Source organism: Anser cygnoides, chromosome 5 (assembly GCF_040182565.1).
Source record: "Anser cygnoides isolate HZ-2024a breed goose chromosome 5, Taihu_goose_T2T_genome, whole genome shotgun sequence".
NCBI classification, from domain to species: Eukaryota; Metazoa; Chordata; class Aves; order Anseriformes; family Anatidae; genus Anser; species Anser cygnoides.
In genome coordinates, this window is record NC_089877.1 from 39,405,321 (window position 1) to 39,426,554 (window position 21,234).

The following is a 21,234-nucleotide window of genomic DNA, read 5'->3' on the forward strand; positions in this document are numbered from 1 at the left end:
GGTTCCTTTCTTTTCATATGTGCAATTTTAGTGCTAGATCAGCAGTTTCCCTTCTGAGTGAACATGGTTTCACCACAACGACTAAAACTGATTCTATCTACAATTAATATGTATATATAAACTTAATTTACAGGAATGTCCTTTGGAATGTTCATTATCTTGAGCAATGAGAGTGAATGATGTTTTGTGAACATGGTAAAATATTAATTTAAAGATATATTGCTATAATGAATTAAACTTTTAAAGTGTTTTACCCTGGGCTGTATGGAAACAGTCTTTCAGAAGAAGGATGAATTGAAAGTTCTTGCAAAGCAGTAAGTACTAAGATAATTTCCGTATTCATTGAGAACAGGACAAGATGTAATTAGATGTAAAACCAGGAAAGACTTTTAGGTTAGACAATGAGGACAAAGAAAATCTTTTTACGGGTATGGTGAAGTACTTATATAGGTTGCCTGAGAACACTGTTGAAGTTCCATCACTGGTGGTTTTCAAGAACAGGTTAGACAGACACCTGCCTGAGGACGGTGTAAGTGCAGCTGATAGTGCCCTGAGGCAGGGGAATGGACTAAATGGCCATTTTAGATTCCTGTGAACTCAATTTTCTATGATTTTTCTGAAAATAACTAAATAAAATCAGAAGCGTTGTCTGCTTTCAGTTGTGCGTACCTCTGACAACTTTACTGACATACAAATCAACGTAGAATTAACATTAGTATTATCTGAATGAGGAAAAGAAGGTGACTACAAGATAGTTGTATGTAAAGAAATATACGCAGTGCAAAATTAAGGTAAATGTGACCATTTTGGTTATTATCAAGGTACCAAGATGAAGAGCTGAAAACGAAAAATGTTAACAGAGGTAACTGGTGCGCAGGTAAAGTCATGATGAAAGAGGTAAGGTAAACTCAGCTGGGTAACACACGTAAGTTTATTAAGTGATTCTGATGAAGTAATGCAACTTCATGCTAGTGAGAGGAAAATATGCCTTATGAATCATTACATTGCTTACCACTGAAAAATCAATTCATATCAACAGTTGCTATGCTGTGGTTTCAAATACACAAGTTAACATTTCCTGCACGGTCAGGGAAGTACCGTGACCTCTCAAAGGTCCCAGATTGGTCACTGCTGATGATTCCCTTTGTATGGCCATCATAAATTAGGCTGAAACAAGTTTACACTTAAATTTAACTCCTTTGACCTTTAAGGCACCATCAAAAGTGGTTCCATATGTCTGCATTTTTTTGTTGAAAGTCTCAAATCTCTTATATGTCATGGATCATAGTATTCTTACACTCCTAAATGGTTACTTCATTGATTAATCCTTTTGCCAAGTTAACTCATTACCTTGTATTGAGTCTTTTCAGAAATGATTATGAAATATATCAAAATACATGAGACGTGAAAATAATTTCCAAATATTTATGATAATTTAATTTTGTAGTATTACAAATTATTCATAGAAATTCTTCCTCTTTAAGTTTTATTTCATCTCCATTCACTCAAGAGACCTACACAGGCAACATAGAAGAGAATTTTTTTAATTGGTTTGGGGCAACATGTCCAGATTTGTATAATTGTTTATGATCAAATCTGTGTACAGTCAACTGCATAAGCAGAAGTGTTAATAGCTAAGGATAATTTATTGATGCATGTTATTGTTTTTTATCAGAAAAAATGAAACATCCTGACAACGACAGCTTCTCTTTCTTTTTCACAGGATCATATCCCTACTCTGCATCTGCAGTATTCAGTTGAACAAGAACATTTCAGTAGAAGAGTTGCTTGCACTTTCAGATCCATTCTTTTTAATCCTGTATGATCAAATATTCCACAGTAATGATGTTACTCATGCATCTTACTTAGGATTTCTGAATCTGATTCTTCAAAAGAAAAAATGAGACCATCGTATCTTATTTTCATACATCCTCTCTATTGAATGCAAATAAAATTTCCTAGCAAATTTGGCTAGCTTTGTGGTACACTAATGATTTAAATCAGTGTCTCCATTTTTATTCTAACAGATGGAATGATTCACTCATAGTTAGATGCAGGTCATAAGGGATTTCTTGCTAATATCTAATCTAAATCTATGCACTTTTATTATAAAACTAGAATGCCATGTCATCTGGTAGATTTTGTGCCACTGATCACAACACTTTGAGCCTGGCTGTTGAGCCACATATCAACGAACCTTTTTGTCCACTTATCCAGTGCAAATCTCATCAGTTTGAGGAAACTATAGGAGCCTTAGTCCAAAGAGCTGAAGAAAAGGAGACAGCATTTTTCTATAAATATGGGGTCAGACTGGAAGAAGAGTTTTTATTTACTTAATTTCTTTGCCTTTGATAAAACATATGAAGGCTGGAATACCTAAAATTGGAATAGCTTCATTTTAGAGGGAAGGACGAAATCATTCGTGATTGATAGAAACTGTGGTACTTCCTCTGTGCTAGCTCTAAAATGCAAGAGATCATCAACAATGATCTGTCTGCTGGACTCTTTTCTGTCTGGCCATTAGCCCAGCGCTGAGGTTGAGTTCTTGCTCCAGAATCAGTGCTGGGACATGGGGCTTTGCATTCAGCTGAAGAACGATTCCAACTGTCCCTGATTTTTTAATCTGCACAGATTCGAGCACAAGCTTTAATCAGAAAATATCCAAGGGAATGTAAGGCTACTGATCAGTTTCTACTCCAAAGTTGTACATTAACTTTTCAGGTCTTATTCTCTTAATTATATGATGATGAACTGCATTTCAAACAGTTGCAGTAGATATTTTATAGTATGATATGATATGGTCTATCTAAAGTAAAGCTATAGTTAAAGACTACAATAGGGATAAAATTCTTTTGTGTCCTTTGCTAGATCTTAGTAAAACATGGTGTCACTGATCCATTCATTTGCTTCCAAATGCTTAGATAAAACTCAGTGGATTGAAAATTGGATGTTAATAGCTGAGATTTGAAACCCCATTTCATTAACATGAGTAGTTCTCCTATATAACATTGCAAACTTTTCAGTACAGTTGCTGTCTTTGGGTGTGCACATTCTAAAGGACCAAGCACATAATACTCTGATATTCACTACAGCCTCTGTGCTTTAGTGTAAAATAGATAATGCATAATATGAATAATTTCTATTTCTGTTTCTATTTCTATTATCTGTCCATTTCAAAGGTTGCAGTGTCATTTAGAAGAACCCAAGCAAAGTGGAACAAGTGAAATCAGGCATTGAAAGCTGTCTAGCTGCAACTTAAGACACTAGTTTACACCAGCATAACAAGAAAGTAAAACACACTGAGTATCTCTCATTTTATTTACCAGATTTCCTTTGGGAAGAAATTCAGCCACAGAAAATCTTACAGTTCTGTATTAGGAAATTCCTCCTATTCAAGGCTAGTAAAAAGACAGCATTTTTAAGTATCGTATTTCAAATATACCCACGCTCTTATAGTAACAAAACTTTTCTTGTGAAAGATCTGAAATGCCATGACTGATGTTGACTGTCAAGTGGACAATAACGTTAGTGTTAGCACAGTAATGTGACATTACCACAAGTTCACAGAGTAACCTTGTTGGTAACTGGTAGAGGTGTTTTTCCTGCAATAAAACATTCAGAGGTTGAATAGTATTGTTTTAGCCCCAGCCTTCCTTCACACCTTCTCTGTAAGTCCAGTGCCTAATTTCAGGTTGTCCCAGGATTTTTATATATAGAATAACCCTTCTAGTGACTGACTGCTTCTGGCAACTGGCTCTTCACGTCAGCTCTACCTGCAGTTGATGCTGCTTTGCTTTCTTCCCTTCCTCTTTTCTTCTTCTTCCAATATCTTCCTTTATTTCCAAAAGGGAAAGAGATGTTTTTCAGGAGCTTGGGACCTTCAGACTGGATATTAGGTAAAATTTCTTTACTGAGAGGGTGGCTAAACACTGGAACAGGCTTCCTAGCGAGATCTTTGATGCCCCATGCTTGTCAGTGTTCAAGAAGCATTTGGACATCCTCAATGATATGCTTTAACTTTTGGTTAGCCCTGAAGTGGTCAGGCTTTTGGACCTGATGATCCCAATTCCATTCTATGCTTCTCCACGGCAAACAGCTTAGCACTTGTGTTTCTTGCTTTCAATATAGTTGTGATGAAATGCAGAAATGCTTTTTTAAAAAAGGCAAAGACCAAAAAAATACGTTATTTCTTTTCTGCAGAGACAAAGCACTTAGTTCCTTTTGTGGGCTTCTGTTCTAAAACCAAGCCCCATTTATTGGCCTGGCTTGTTCCTTGAATCCACAATGCTGTTGAGAGTTCATATTCAGTCTTTTATGGCAGGTTTTCCATGCAGATGCCAAGAGTGCAGTTTAACAATTGTCTTTTACAATAGTTGTGGAAATTCTTGAGGAATTCTGTTAGGGCTGTTATTTAGCACGTTAGTATGGTATCAAGCCATTTGGATACCTCAGGAAATCTCTCACAGGCTATTTGTAGGTTGTTTGCAGGCATTTTTGGTGTTGCCTACCAGCTGTCCAACAGCATGGAAGGTAGAGGATCCAAGACACTCTTTAGATTGTTTTTTGAAGCTTGTGTAGCTGTGGTCTGAGATTGCAAAAATCACTTGTTCAAAATCAGAAAATGCCACAATTTAGATTGCTTGTACAGTTCTCTGTTGGGCAAGTGAATTGTGATCCAATCTTAATTTTTGTGATAAAATGTGCATTATGTAATGGCAAATGACTTTTCCAGAAGACCCTCACACAGTTGAATCTCTATAGTTGTCACTTCCTGGTTAAGGAACAGCAATGCTGTACTTTGTTTATACTTATGCAGTACAGGAACAAATCTTGTTTACTGGTTTCTGTTCACACCTTTCTCTGCTAACAGAATAAATTGTTTCCTCAAATAGGATTCTGTAGTGCTATCACTGTAGCAACTGATTGCTTCACAAATTATTATTACCAAAATTACAGCAAATGAAGAAATACATCTAAATTCCGGCCGATTGTACTACTAAGTTTGGGTGCACAGTTGAAGTGAGTGCTCAGTACTTCTACACATTCAGCATTTCATCCTGATCACTCAGCTCATTCAGCTGATCATCAAGAAAATGAAGAATACACAGTTAAAAATTGTGATTATAATTTGATACAAATCTTTTAGCCAGTGTCACAAATGAAGTTCATGGTACACAAACAGCTTGATGATGTTGTCCTTTCTCTTTTCAGCATTTCCCTCACTCAGTTGCTTCAAATTTAAATTCTGCAATAAAGAAACAAAGCAGGAAATCTTACGGGCAATATTTTCCTTTTGTACTTAAGCTTACTTCTTTACCAGAAAAATCCTGCAATGCACTGAGTAAGAGAAGATTCTGTAGAAAAAAAAAATAACATGCATCCTGCACCATGGAGGGTATGAACGCAGGTGCCAGAGTAATGTTGCTATGTCACCTGAATGTATCCAGGATATCTCTGTGTATAAAGAGGATAAACACTTAATCCTCTTTATAACTTGTAAACACAGACACTACAACTGTGCATAGTGATGTTTGCTATTGATAAATTGAAATATGCATGTACACACACATATTTGAGGACATATTTACATTGTGCAGTGGTGCATGTTGCAGACATCCTTCTGCTAACATCAGCCAAGATAAATTTATAATACAAAATAGTGATATGAAGTTGTGGCTAAAAGAATTTGCCTTTCTCTGAGGCACTGATACTGCAGCATCATGCTTGGGATCTGAGCTGATACTTCTAAGCAGGACTATATGCTTGTAGCAGCACTGCCAAAAGCCTGCTGAAAGCTGGACTCTGTTATGAAGCAACGTTGTGTCCAAAAAGTCAAAAATCAATCTTCAGAAGCAATTGTTACTGTATGCACACTCAATAGAAATAGAGAAATAAATAGCACAACTATTTCAAGAGAAATAAATGGAATAACTAGTGCAAAAGTAAGTCGGTGAAATCGAGTGCTGAACTGAGTAGCACTATACCCTCAAGGGGACAATAGTGATACACAACCTCAAAAAAGTCTACGCATTGGAATGCTTTGGTGGACATCATTCTGCTTAATGACACTCTAATATGTTTCTAATGCTAGAAAGAACAGACTATGTAGGAAGTGGATATATAGATACATATGTCATTACCATTCTATATACTTACATATGCACAATCCATGTTGATACATAGAATTATACAACTGCTTCCCCAAATACTAAGGTTTCCCACTTCCTTTGAACTGTTCAGATTTCATACCTTCTGTGAGATGCTTACTCTCCTGCACTCATAACAATTCCTCCTTTCTTTTACTCCCTAATAGGTTATTTTGGCAGCAGGATGTTAGGAAAATCTCAGAAAGCGAGACTGCATTTGTTGCTATTTGTCACTGGATCGTCAGTAACAATATTGAGCTAGCAGCGTATTTGTAGGCTTGTTTGGCTTATTTTGTTGGCTTCACTTTAATTTTTTCTTGGGGGTGTGAGAGATATCTGAGTGTCTAGCCCTATGACATCTTTGCAGTATATCAGAAAGTGAGTCAATCTGTGTGGCGACATCTGCGTGCCACGTTTGTTCCTCAACAGCCAACATTTCCAGGCAATGAGAGATTGGTCTGTGGACAACAGTCACGCTCACAACATGCTCTCATCCATCCTTGAATCCGGGTTCACGCTCCCTACACCAGGTGCATGCAGTGCACCAAGTGAAATAGAAACCCCGCAGAGAACAGCGGGATCTGATCATGTAATTGGAGGTTGTGTAATACCATGTACACACAAAGATGGCACATTATGGCTTCAGATAGCCTGCAGCCATTATTCATATAGGCAATACTTTCTCAGTGAGTCTGAGTAAGTTAAGGAAAACTTCTCATGAGAAATCCTTATGTCTCTGGGCTCTGTGTTGTAACTTATCATAGACTGTGGTTTTTTGATATATTCGCAAAATACGCATCACGGAGGTGACTAATTGGTGTGCATATTTTGCTAAGGCAAGCTGTCAGCATGCTTATCGTTTTGGAATGTCAAAGTATGATATAAAACAAAAATGCTGTCAAACTTGAGCAGCTAGACTTGTACAGCATTGAACATTAAATACGTCAGTGGATGAATTGTCTGCTGACCTTTTTTATAGTCTTTTTTTGGTTTTATTGTTCAGAAAACTATGAAAATCCTTATCTGCTTTGATTTGTTGCTGCAGGCAACTGAAAGTAGTGTTCCATACTAATCTTTTGCAAAACAGAACAGCACTGAGTGAAATTGCTTCCTGTGACCTGAAATGCCTGCCAAAATTATGGATGAGTAGACGATTATGCTCTTTTCTATTCTCATAATCAGGCAAACTTAATCAATGGCAGCTCGACTGTCAAGCAGTCTTCATAGGATTATGATGGTGTAAGCTGGTAGTAATTACTATAGCCATTGTCTAGTTTTGACGGAGTATATCTTCAAACTCTGCAGCTCCTTTGGATGCTAAAAGTATTTCTGACTGAATGAAAGCAGAGTCTGTATTACTGGTAATAAAGTGAACTGAGAAAACCCACATAGACTTCAGAGCTGAAGAGCCTGGTGAGCTGCTGATTAGGAAATTAAGAGTGAATTACAAATTTTTTATAGTTGCCCTAGAAATCAAAATAACAATATTTCTAGATTCCCTGGACAGTGCCAAATTCACCTAGTTTTCATAAGACAATACTTAATTTCTAGAGGATAGATTTGCCTTTTCATTTTATACTCCAGGTTCTCAAACACTTGATTTTCTTCCATATCTCATCTGTCTGTTGATACAGTAGCCATTGTGGTACAGTGAAATATGTGGAATTTTTTTTGTCTATTTTATCTTCCTGATACTTTTGTCCTATATTGTTATCTTAAGACTGTGTGTAGTTCATTCTGATACATGCTTGTGGAGTGGAGCCATTATACAGCTACAGAACAGAAGAGCTATGATTCTTTTTGTATGATATGACAAAGCACATTTATCTCATGTTTATATTGCCCCACAGCTAACTTTAGGGAAACATCCCTCTATCAGTTGTTCATGTGCCCTCAGTATTTTTTTTCCTTCTTCTTACAGTATGGTATATGATAGAACAACTGTAATTTGTTCTAGAATGTATTTAACTTCACTGCAATATAGTATTTTTGTATGTTTCAATTTTATGACTGAAAGAACAGTAGATGCTGCTTAATGGTGAAAACACCGAGCTCTGTTGCTGACTAATTTAAAGTAATTCTGTGGAAGCAATTTTTTGATTGTTGACTCAAACTAAGCTCAACGCTATTATCATTCCCCATCTTAATAAAATAGTAATGTTGCTACTATGCTTCTGGAAATCTTTCTGGATAGTGCAAATTTAAAATGCTGTATTAGAGTGAATAAGACATGCAATAATGAATCAAATTCAGATCTTAACTGACAATACCTTATAGTTTCTATGCAGTGGGTATCAAAGAGTTCTGAAGAAAGCTTGTCTACAGTGGAATTTATTAGGAATTCACGGAAATGACTTCAGTAAAAGGCTGACTTTTTTTGGAAACTGAAAGTGAATTAGATTCTTTTATAAATTTTATCACAGATTAATATTGACACAAAGGGTTGTCTTCCGTTATTAGCTTTATCAACGCAATAACATTTTTGATAGAGAAAAAGAGGAGTCATATTTTCTGTCTTTATGAGTGAGAAAAAATAAGTTAGTCTCCTACAATCCCCAGAATAAAAAAAAAAAAAAGAAAATATTGCTGTATGTTTCATAGTAGACAATGAGCTCTTAAGCTTTCTGAAACAATCACAATCCAGAAAGCTGTCCATCTTCATATTCTTTTTTCTGTCCAACACGAAGAGAAACAGGAAAAGTAAGTTTGCTTTTATGGTGTGGATCCTGCAGTTTTGGAACTCCCTTGTATGCTCATTTGTTCTCTCTGAATCATTCATGCAAACAGGTGGGGAGCACTTTCTTTTCTTACAGTTTTTGGATTGAATTCAAGACTCCAGGAAACTCAAGTCTTCCGTGCTGGTGTACTTTCAAAGTAGCTCAGCATAGCTCAGTGGAACTGCGCAGAAGTAAACCTGAAGCATGTGAGTTGCATGCTCTTCCAATGATATTCAAAACTACTTCTAATACATTTCAAGACTCAAAGATTTAAAGCAATCAGAGATCATTGTGATCATTTTTGTTGAAGCAGATGACGTCTTTAATCAGACTACACTCTCATGCACTTTTTATCCTGTATGTTTTTCATGTAAATTACCAGTTTATATTTGATTTAGGGCAAATCATTTAGACCACTGTCCTCTCTTGACTCAGAGATTCCCGATGACAGAGAATTGTCTCCAAAACACAGTCTTATTTTTCTAAGGGAAGAGTTGAAGGGAGGAAGCATATACACATCAGTAAATGAAGCGTTGCCCAGCTGAGTGCTACTTAGGCAGTTTGACAAAGACTGATCTCAAAATTTGGCTAAAATAGGTTTGACAGCCTTGTTTTTCACAGAACTTTTCAGCTCCCAGGACCTCAGTCCAGTTTTATCCTGCACCAAGTGAAGGTAGGTCAGATCAAGACAAAATAGTGCCTGTAGGTGAAAATAGGGAGAAAAGCCACTCACTGTGTTGGGAGTCATTTTGGTTGCACGTAACCAGATGTATTTTGACCATGTTGGCAAAAGACTTAAATGATTTTGTGTTTTGTCTTACAATTTGTAAAACACTTAATCCAATAGATAATGACTATGCTATTTATGTACATACATCAAGCTAGAATCCTGATTTGAAGCAGCTTGTCATGGCTCACATAAATTCATTGCATTTGCACTGATTATACAGTAGCTGAGGAAATTCAAGGTGTTTTCTTTCTGTGATCACTACCACAGATATTATCTGAACTTATAAATATTAACAGGAGTTCATAATGCAAATTCTGTACACTTTCAGAACAACGATGTTAAAATACCCTAGATTGTCAGGTAGTAGAAACAGATTTCATTGTGTCTGACCTATAAAATCTGCTACTCAATTAAACTTTATCCACTGAACAATTCCTTTGCAGATATTCACAAAACTTCCCATGTTGTTCTCAAAGCAAAAAGTGAAACCTTTGCTCAGCTTGCCCTAAAGTCTACTGGAAGTAATGATTATGTCTTTTTTGTGCAACCCATTAAACCTAGTGGTCCTGGGAGATGACCCACCTTGGTAATATCAATCTGCTTTGACAGTCTACTTTTCTATGAGAGAACCAAGGGGAAAATTCCATGGGCTTGTAATGAGTCTTTTTAACTTCTTAACTACAACAGGTGGTTTTTTTTTGTCTGTTTGTTTATTTTTTGTTGGTGGTTGTATTTTATTTTATTTTTTTATTTTTTTTAGTGGGAGGGGAGTGGTTGTGTGTTAAATAAAAACAGATTTGCAGAGTTGGCTTCTTGCTTAGAAGTTTAAAAATTAGAGGCACTGAAAATATATCTGTGCTGGTTCACACCCTGGAAAATAAAGGGTTAGGGTAGAGACATGTGAGAAACCTGGTCAGAGCCAGAATTGTAAATGAATAGGTAAATATATTGGTCTAAGGACACTTCCCTTATGTAAAGAGCAATGACTGTTTTACACTTTACAGTTCCAACATATAAGATTAGCCAGGAAAAATCCCATTAAAATCTTAAATACACAACAAGCCCTAGCTACTGTCTAGGGCAATGCATAACAAAGCTCAGTATTTAATAACCCAGGATGGCAGGTTAAATGCTAAGAGAGGGTGGAGGCTAGAGCTTATGGCACTGATGAATATTTTAAGTGCCCACACTCTGGGTGCACAAGTTCAATTTCTCTTCAATTTGACATACCTGAAAACAAGGCACTTAGATCTCAAAGCCACATTTTGTAGTGTGAAAGCTGTGTTTGTTGAAATGCTGGAAGTCTGAAACAATGCTTTTGTTGGCAGCCTTCTTGACACATGCTGATTTAAACCAGGGAAGAAATGGTGTGATAGTCTGTTTTGGAGAAACAGCTCCAGATAAAGATCTCCTCTGCATTGCTTTTTCTCTTTGTCCCTGAAAACACAAAGGATAAGCTACACTTGATGGAAGTGCTGCCTCAGAATATGCCCTGGCAGGCGTTCTGAGAATTTTCTGGTGTCCCCCTCATGGGAATTTTGGGGGAGAGGTGAAGAAAAGTGGAAGGAAGTATCCTGTAGACTGGCAATGTTGCATCTTAAGCTCTGGCCATGATCACAAAAGAGATTTGTGTGTGGCATACTGTTTCTTGAGGGTACCGCAGCACTGGTTAAGATGAGCTAAAAGAGCACCTTCTGGAAATGCAATTGAGAGGGCCAAACTGATCTGAAAGTGTTATGAACAGGCCTTTTTGTTCATGTGTCTCTACCATAACCTGCAAGTTGTAATTAATAATGTATATATGCAGTTATCCAGCCTACTGGCAATTGCTCCTCATGTCCCCAGCGCTCTGGGTCTCATTAATATATCCTTGACTGCTTTATTTGAGGATAACCATAAGTCTGATCGTGATTTCGGACACTCTACTGTTGCCAGCAGGAAATGTAATCATAGTAAGAACCACTGGTAGTTACAGGTTGAAGTCTAATTTGGTAGTTTTTCTAACAAGGATGAAGCTGCAGTATAAATTCCTGGTAGCTTGCATCCATTAGATTGTGTGGTAGTGCTTTGGAAGCATAAGAGTCTCAAATTTATTCAGTGGTAAACAAGGAATAACTGAATGGAACTTAATATGATGCTGTTTTACTAACATGCTAACTGTAAATTATAGCTAACTGTATGCCACTTTCCTGGCTGTTTTTTGGTACCTATTTCCTCTGAATTTCCTACGTTCCTTCCACCAACCACAAATCAACAGTTCAAATAATTTTTATGATCTGGTCTTAATTTTAGATATTTTTTCAGCTTATCTGGATAATTTTGATGCCAATTCTCTTTTTTTTTTTTTTTTACCAGTGTACCTGTTTACTGTCCAAGGTTGGTATCATCAAGAAATACCATTATCCAAATCATGAAGAAAACACTGAATGGAACTATGTCCAGAACAGATACTAATTTATAAGTTTGTACAAAGAGCTATAATGATTTGATATCAAAAATGAAAATTAGTTCTATACTTCTAAGATAAGCATTCTGGCTTTACATATAACTATGTAAATTTGCAGATACATTTAATAGTTGTGTTATTAGTAATACTTTATTACTAATATATTCTTAGTAACTCATAAATTTTCCATATTATTTTAATACATAATGAATTTACAGAGTTCCGGTCTTAGCAATTTCCCATTCTGTTAGTTATTAGTGGAAAATCTGCTCTTTGACTACATCAGCATTTTACATTGGAGTGAAGGGGAGATTCTTATCATGACAGTATCGTAAAAGAAAATATTTAGTAAGTAAACAGATATAGAGAATGCACAGTACTGCCAAAAAGTTGTTCTCTGTGGTGCCAAAACACTAAAGAAATAACTTTGAGCCAAGTATCTGTGAAAACAAAGACCCATCTATTCAAACCATCATCTAGAAGAACAGTAACAATAGCAAAGAATACCATTTGTTGGTTGGTTTCCATCCAAAAGTGTATGTTTAATTTTAAGCTGTGCTGTGTAGACAAGAAGCTGAAAGGAAATTTCTAATTTTCTGGAAGAAAATAAGCACAGAACACCCACTTCATTTTACCCCAAATAAATACCACACCTCCTCTTAATAGTAACCATATAGCCCATAAACATACAGGTTCCAAATCTGAAATTCTTCAGCTAAAATTTCACTGGTGTGAAGTACTACAACGTCAAATGCATTTGTTTCTGCTATTATTGCCAAAATAAAATTAAAAAATAAAAAAATAAAAATAAAATAAAATACAATAAAATAAAATAAAATTAAATTAAATTAAATAAGTTTTACTTGAAGGAATTTCCTAGTAAATCTAATGCAAATAGAAGAATCATTTATTCCTGGAGGTTAAATATACTGGGCTGAATATAAGAGTCAGCCAGTGTATATGCAGAACTTGCCAATTTACATTTGGCTTCTTTTATGTGATACGAAAGACAAATGATATTGTCTCTGTCACAGGTACTTGGAAAAAAATCTTGAACATCACTATGAACTTCTTTCTTGGCTGACTAAATGTGGAGCAACACACCTGAAAGATGTTCTGGTTGATAGCTAAGAAGTGGTGCAGCAAAGGTAAGGAAATAAACAGAGCCCATGGAAATCTGTCTTGCCACTGCATGTGCCCCATGTAATTCTCTTTGTAATTACATTCACTTGCAGATCAACACCTTTCACTCAGGAAATTTAAGTCTATTTTGAATCAAAATACAGTAGTCAGGGTAAGACCTGGTATTGAGACATTGTTCAAGCATCCAGGGATGAAGTTAGGAAAGCTAAAGTCCAAATGGAATTGAATCTGGCCAGGAATGCAAAAGACAACAAGAAGGGCTTCTTTAAGATATTGGTGACAAAAGGAAGACTAGGGAAAATGTGGGCCTATTGCTGAATGACTTTATTACACAGGACATGGAAAAGGCTGAGGTACTGAATTCTTTCTTTTCCTCCATCTTTACTAGGAAGACTAGTCCTCGGGAATCCTAAGTCCTAGAAACCAGGGGGAAGAGCGGGACCAAGGAAGATATGTTCTCATCAGAAGACGATCAGGTTGTGTGGTTATTCTGTCTTGGTTTTCAGTAAAATCTACTGTTGAAACAATAGAATATATTGGTCCTGTAGTTAATTATATCAGACATCTGTGTAAGTATCCCAAGACTTCTGACTGAAGCTGAGCTGTTTGAAATCATGACTACCTGGAGTGTGCATGTTCCTGTTGACAATATTATGCATTTTCATTATGTGGGAAAGTAATCCTTTAAATTCAGAAAATACTCTTGTGCCGTCCCAGTGAAATTCAGTGCAAATCAAGCCTTGTTCATAGACCCATTTTCTACCTGTTTGGCTGATGAGTGTGGAGTATGTCTCCTAGCAGGGATACATGGAGATATCACGACTCTTTACAACTGGGGAAAGTCAGAGCCTCTCTTTAGCTGCTTTTCTGTACTGGCAGTGAGTGAAGTAGGGATTCAAGGAGCGAAGCTTGTGTGAATAGAATGGTGATGAGGGTGGTTTGGATGAACATGCTCTTTCTATTCAAAAAAGGTAATTTTTCTAGTTAGTAGGCTCGGAAAATGAGGGAGGAGGGTTTTGACACTTCTCACCATAACGCATTTCATTTTCAAATACCATTTACAAAGGGAATTCTGCATTCTCATAAACTTAATGATTGATAGTCATGGCTAGACGTGCTTATTCCAACAATTGTTTGTTTCAATGTACAGCTGCCAGGTTGCCTATTTCTATCCAACATCTTTAGGAATTATAGAGTCTTTGTCTACTTGTATCCCACGTGCCTGGTGATAGGACGAGGGGGAATGGGCTAAAGTTGCACCAGGGGAGGTTTAGGTTGGATATTAGGAAGAACTTCTTTACTGAAAGGGTTGTTAGGCATTGGAATAGGCTGCCCAGGGAAGTGGTTGAGTCACCATCCCTGGAGATCTTTAAAAGACATTTAGATGTAGAACTTAGTGATATGGTTTAGTGGAGGACTTGTTAGTGTTAAGTCAGAGGTTGGACTAGGTGATCTTGGAGGTCTCTTCCAACCTAGATGATTCTGTGATTCTGTGTTTAAGTCTCTCTATTTGTTCAAGGTCCCAGCTTGGAAATGGCTTTTCATTTGTACAGAAAATAATGCCCACCTAACCATGGAAAAATTCTAGTTTGGATTACTGATTACTGGGAAAACAGAGAAAAGTGGTGCTTTCCTTTCCACATTATAATGCCATCTAGGGATTATATAAAACAGTCATGTTTATTCCTGTTTTGAGAGGGAAACAGGATTCACCAGTAAAATCCAACTAGAAGCAAATAGAGGAGCCCAGTGGAGATTTCCAAGGCAAAAGATGAATTGCCTGAAAGTGCTGCATCACTACACTAAAGGATAGAGATGATGAGTAGTTAGTGCTTGCAGTGAGGCACCTCAGTCTCTTGCAGCACATAGCAACCAGCAGTGCAAAAGTTTGGAAGGAGAGTTTTGGTATCCCAGAGGCTGAAGCAAATAAGAAGGGCTGCCAGGAGGCGTATCAGTCATGCAGATCTCTTGCTGGAGGAGGAGAAAATCACCTTTGTCTCAAACAAGACGGAGGGAAAACACAAAACTTTAGGGAAAAGGAAGTTATCACATCTTATTTTTCATTTGAATGCGAGGGATGGAAGTGTTTTATCTGCAGGGCTCTTAGTTCCTGTTTTCATCTTCTGTTTGACTCTTAGCTAGCTGAATCAAGGAAGGCAGTGCCATGGACTAGCCAACACTGGATTTTTCTGCCACCTTAGGCCCTCTGGCTCCTTTGCAAAACTGTTTCCTGTGACATTTGGTAATCTCATTTAATATCCTGGTAACCAGCCTTCCAGAGGTATCTGACCACTCTGCAGATAGCAAGGCAAGAGGCTGTTTGAGACAGAAACCTTTGAAAAGCTTGGGTCTCTGGAACCATTTCAGCCTCTGCTGAATATTTGTAGAGAGTGACTTCGAGGAACTCCTGCTGACAATGTTTAATTTGGTTTATAACTGTGTAAGCATGTAGCCTTTAAAAATAAGATAAAGGTATTTATAACTTAGATAAGTCATTTGGAAAGACTGAAAAAGCCTCCTTTAAAGGAAAATATATATATATATCAAAAAAACCAAACCCCTAAAGCAATTCAAACTAGGACTTGAAGTACAGTTCAGCTTAACTTGCATGTTAGACCTGGCCAAGTAACTGTTGGCCAGTTCAGGTTTGTTGTGAATGGACATAAATCCATTGACTTTGTTTTACAAGCACATAGAACTAGTTTTACATTTAGCCTACTTTGTAACAGGGAATGATTATTATATCAGCATACAGACAATTGTTAAACTATTCAAAGAATTATAATATTTCCTTTAACCCAAATTCAGTGAATGCAACACCTGCCTATAAAAAAAATGTATTTCTTATATGATCTTCCTAAACTGGGGATCACATTGGACACCTAAGCAAGGGCAAAGGTTGTTCTACATTTTGGTCTCATACTTAGGCCTTTGAAATATTTAAGGCTAAACCAGGATTCTGGCAGAACTTTTCTTGCTGTCTATCCATGAAAAGCAAATTTAAGCCAATGAGAGTATCTCTAAACCTGTGACAGTCCTGCGATCTGGTAATACTGTTCTGGTATAAATTGTCCCTAAACCCCTGAAATTTGACATAAATAGTTTCTAAATTAATATTTACATCAAATATCATAGGAAGCCACTGTCTGGAAGCACTTGCCTAGAAAATTTCTGTGCTGTTACCAAAAACTGCTACCATTTATGGAGACGAATTCTTAAGTATTGTAAACCAGCCCTACTTACTCAAATCTAGCTCTACCGATTTAATTAAATTATGAGTCTAGTCCATGGAGTACTGTAACAGAGGTGCACACAACCCCTACAGCTAGCCTTTAGAAGAGATGCTAAAGTAGGGTTCTCTGCCATACATTGTGACAATTAATTTGAATCGCCCCCAGGACATTACATTGAATGTACCCTGGAACATTAACACTGAAATACTGATTTACGTCTTCTCAAAGCCTGAGCAAGTTTGGATCTAGGTCCCACTCTTTTCTCTTACCACTGGTTACAGATTGGGCTTTGCTTTCTCCAATTTTATGTCAGGCAGTCTGTTGCTTTAAAATACATAGCTCAGATTATATGTCTAGAAAAAGTGAAGTGTTGGGAATTCAGGAAAGATGGCACACTACAGGAACGATGAATCGAGAAATACAGGAGGGGAAGGAGCCAGGTACACTACAGCCAGTCTTGGAGTACCTTGCTGTGGAAGGAGGTACAAAGAGATGAGCAGATAGAAAGCAGCTGAACTGCTGTCTTTATCTATCTATCTATCTATCTATCTATCTATCTATCTATCTATCTATCTATCTATTTCAGTACAAAAGTCTGCTCTGCTAGACATGTAATTATTAGACAAAAGATTCCTCTCTGCCACAAAAGTCTCACAACCAAAGAGCAAAACAACAGACAGCAAAGTAGGCTGTGGGTGGCACGTAAGTAATAGCGTACAGGAAACCAGATAGCGGTCTTGGAAATAAGTGCAAATGCCAGAATGCATTGAAGTAGGGTATAGTGCAGCTGTTCCCTGGAATATACACAGAGAATTCTTTGAGTAAATATTAGCAAAGAATTACCACAGATGTTTATCCAGGGCCAATGAAAATGGACATGTGTGTGAAATCAGCTGATCTACTCAGCCACTACACTGTTCTCTGGAAAGAGCAAGTGCGAGACCGAAATGCTGAAACACCCTGCCTCAGCCTGTTCCGCCAGGCTCACAGAATTGCATAAGACACTCATAAAAGGAGAAATTCATGAAACTGCATGCAAAATGAGAATACCCTGCAGGAAAAACATCTGCCCCCACTGAGCATTTACCTCCAAGAACCAAAAGTTCTGGTTTTAGGGAGGTTTTTATGATTCATTTATAAATCTCAGTGAATTATTAATGCATTAGCAGGGTGGTATAACTCCAAATGATTTTTTTGCCCTTCACAAGTATACATCTTCATATTTTGCAAAATTACAGATCTTTTGCTAGCAATCAACTACATTTCTTACCTACCTGAGGTTATTATTCAGCTAGTTGCTTCCTGGAAACTAGGCATAAGTATTGCATATTACATTTGTGTGTTCTTTTGTGGAGTCCACTTTGAAAGCATATTTCTCATTAGAAAGAAAAAAAAAAGATATTTCACAATAATGTACACAGAGCAATGTTTAGAATTCTCAATATATAATGTACATTACAAATGTTACAGTCAAGAACTGTCACGTATCTAAGCTTATCTACTCTCTACCTTTCTTCCCCTGTTTTCCTTCCTGGCCCCCAGATCACATCACGGTATCTTCAGGCAACACTTTTCATTCCCCCTTCTAGTCTGGAATTTTTGTGACAGTAACTCTTGACAGAGTCTTAGCACAGCTAACTTTAGTTTGAATCCTGCATTCAGCTCTGTCAGACACAATGACTTTGTTTACCAGTAACCAGTCAGCTGTCATAATAACATTTGACAGTAAAGACTATTTATGAGAACAGCTTATAAAGAAATAATTCACATCCACCTTTATACACAGATAAAGTCAGAGGTCACCAATTAACCATCTGGGATCCTTATTTGTCTCAGTGGCTTCTGGAAATAAAGTTATACCAATTGTAGGTTTAAAGAACAGTCCCTGCTCCATGTCAGCCCAAGGTCTTTGTCCTCCTATTAGTTCTGTGCATGTATGGATGGGTGGTGGATCATATGCAGATCTCTGGAAGGAAGCAGAGCATCTCCAAGTACTTCATACCATTGGAAATTTACAGTAATTACACCTCGTTAATGCTTCATGGAATGAAAAGATGCATAAAACTTAACAGATATAACACGTTCCCATTTAACTATGTCTGAAGTCCCTGAGTCTTCCAGCCAGCAGTTCCCCTAAAATTCAGATTCAAAACTCAAAGCTACTGGATAATACAGTTTTACCTTTTCAAGGGTGCCAGGTTGTGCTGTGTTTCTGTACTCACCTTGCAGAGGAACAGAGGCAACACTTTAGCCTGTTGCCTGGGACAATATCTGGTGATGGATTCCTGCTGGTTGTGGAACTCACCCATAGCAGCTCCTTGTCTGGGCCTGCTCTTTGGATTTTGTGTGTATAGCCAGGAAGAAGGGATATCAGCATCACCAGCAGCAGGAAAGGAAAAAGCAGAAAAAATCTTGAAGCATGCAGGCCCTCCACTGAGCAGTTGTTGTTGCTGATTTACTAAAATATGGCCAGAGGATTTTGGCACAGCTAGTGTGATTTTCTGGAACTCTGAAAAGATGCTGACTACCAGCTATAGTTATTGCACCTGATTTGGGGGAATAAGCTGATTATTTGCTCATTTGCATATCAGAATAGCAGCCAAAACTAGAAGAAATATTAAGCCATGGCAGTATGGACACTTCATAGATAATTGTAGGATGTGGTATATGCTCCCAACATGTAGAATAAAGGTGCCAAAATAGGTTACTATGGCTCTGCATACTTTATATCCTAATAGCATATTTGTTAGCATACAGAGGCCTAACATCTTTTACTAATACCTGTTCTTTAGAAAACAGATAGACCATTTTTAATAGCTAATAAAACAAAAGCAAATTCATTTACTCTTCCTTTCTATACACTAATGCATTAGAAGATAGAGCTCATGTTCTCTATCTTGCCAATACAAATGCCAGTGATATATGGAAACGTAAAGAGAGTAGTACTTTCATTTAAAAAGAACACAAGAAAGATGGGACTTACAAGGAAAAGGGAAATAAAACAATTGTCATTTGTTGAGAAAATACCAAGCAGCAAGTTGCCTGGCTTAAAATATATTAGAAAACAGAAATTCATACATTTTTAAAGAAAAAATATGGACAGAGGAAAGAAAAATTTGTTATCCTCTGTTCACCTCTGCAATACTTTTCCCTTAAAGCTCTGTTCATTTTAACGTAGGAACCACTGTTGTAAGAAAATTTGTACAGTGAGTAGAAAATGTGATGTAAAAATCACCTGTCCACTGGATATGTAACAAAGACATGTAAGGGGTGTCAAATAAACAACTTCAGTACATTCTTCTTCATCTCTTTTCAGATCTTTATGAAAATGGGAAAAAAAGTCATTTTTCTTGGTTTTTTTTTTCTTTTCACATCCATTGTAGTAATTTCCTTTTTTTTTTTTTAAGTGAATTATCATTTACTCAAAGAAAACCATTTTTTACTTTAAATTGAATTCAATGGGATATCCTTTTACTATCATATTATGTACTATATCTACAAAAGTAAAAGAAGTATATTTTTTTCCTGATGTGATCTATTTTTTGTCTTTTGACCATGTCTCTGAGATGATGTTCCTACAATATGTCTGTGGTAAATCACCAGAGTGAGAAAAGAGCATTAGATCTTTCAAGTGAATGTAGTCAAATTTATCTTACACGCTCTGTGATCTGATAACAGCAAATTTAACATGCAAACCTTTGCAGAGACATATACATGCAGGTAATTTATTTATTTCTAGACTAGAACAAATATTGTCAGAAGAAACACCATACTTGTGGGTAATGCCCCACTACACTGATGACAGACCGGTGTCCTAACTAGAGCTTGTGTGTGAACGTACAAGGCTTAGCTCCATATTTCCAGCAGTGTAATGAGTTTTTTTTTCCTCTTACATTAAAATTGATTGAGTCAAAGGAACAGCACTGAGCTGCCTGAATCAAACATCAGAAGTTACTTCTGAATGCTCTTGTAATGATGTTTACTACAGAAATGGTAATTTCAGGTGCCCTGAATGTGTACTGCACATTCCAGTCAGATTTTAGGTGGCCCAAATATCCTCCTGGGGGTTCTCTCTCCATTCTTAATACAGCAGGACCAAGAAGCCTTAAATCCAGTTGCTGTATTTAGAAGGCTGTTACGTGTCTTTAGATCTCTAGGTTTTTCACATCCTGCATGTAATGTCTGATTCCATTTTGGGTAAAATTAAGTAAGTTAGGTGTGAGAAGTATTTTTAGACCAATGTAAACCAGAATGCATGTGAAATCCCTTCTGTAAACTACTTTTTGGAAAATCATCCATCCAGTTATATAGCTGTTAGAGTTTTTGACATGATATCTATACCAAAAACATCCTACATTTTGGAATGACTATCATCACATCTTTTTTTTTCTATATAGAGAGAAGTTTAAGAATGTAGCAAGTAGTCTTTTTGTAATCACAATTATCTAAAGACACATGTAGGGCAAAGTTTGTAGGGAAAGATGGAAAATGGATAAAAATTCTTAAGCTGGATAATTCTCTCTTTAGCTGGGAGAAGATTGGATACCTGCAGCTTCCTAAGTTGCGTATAATAACTTTCTGCTTCCACTCTGATTCTTTAACCCAGAGGTCCAAACAGAAAAAAAGGATATTGAGTCTGAGATGTATCATAGAAATTCAACAGAGGGAAAGCTTCAACATCAGCACCAGCAAACAAAGACATTACAGGTCGATTTCCTCAGACCCTGTGCTGTCCACCCACCCTCCACCCCCAAACTTTTTTTCATACAGATTTGGGGTGAACATTTCCTCCAAGCACCTTTTACTTTTTTTCTTTTTT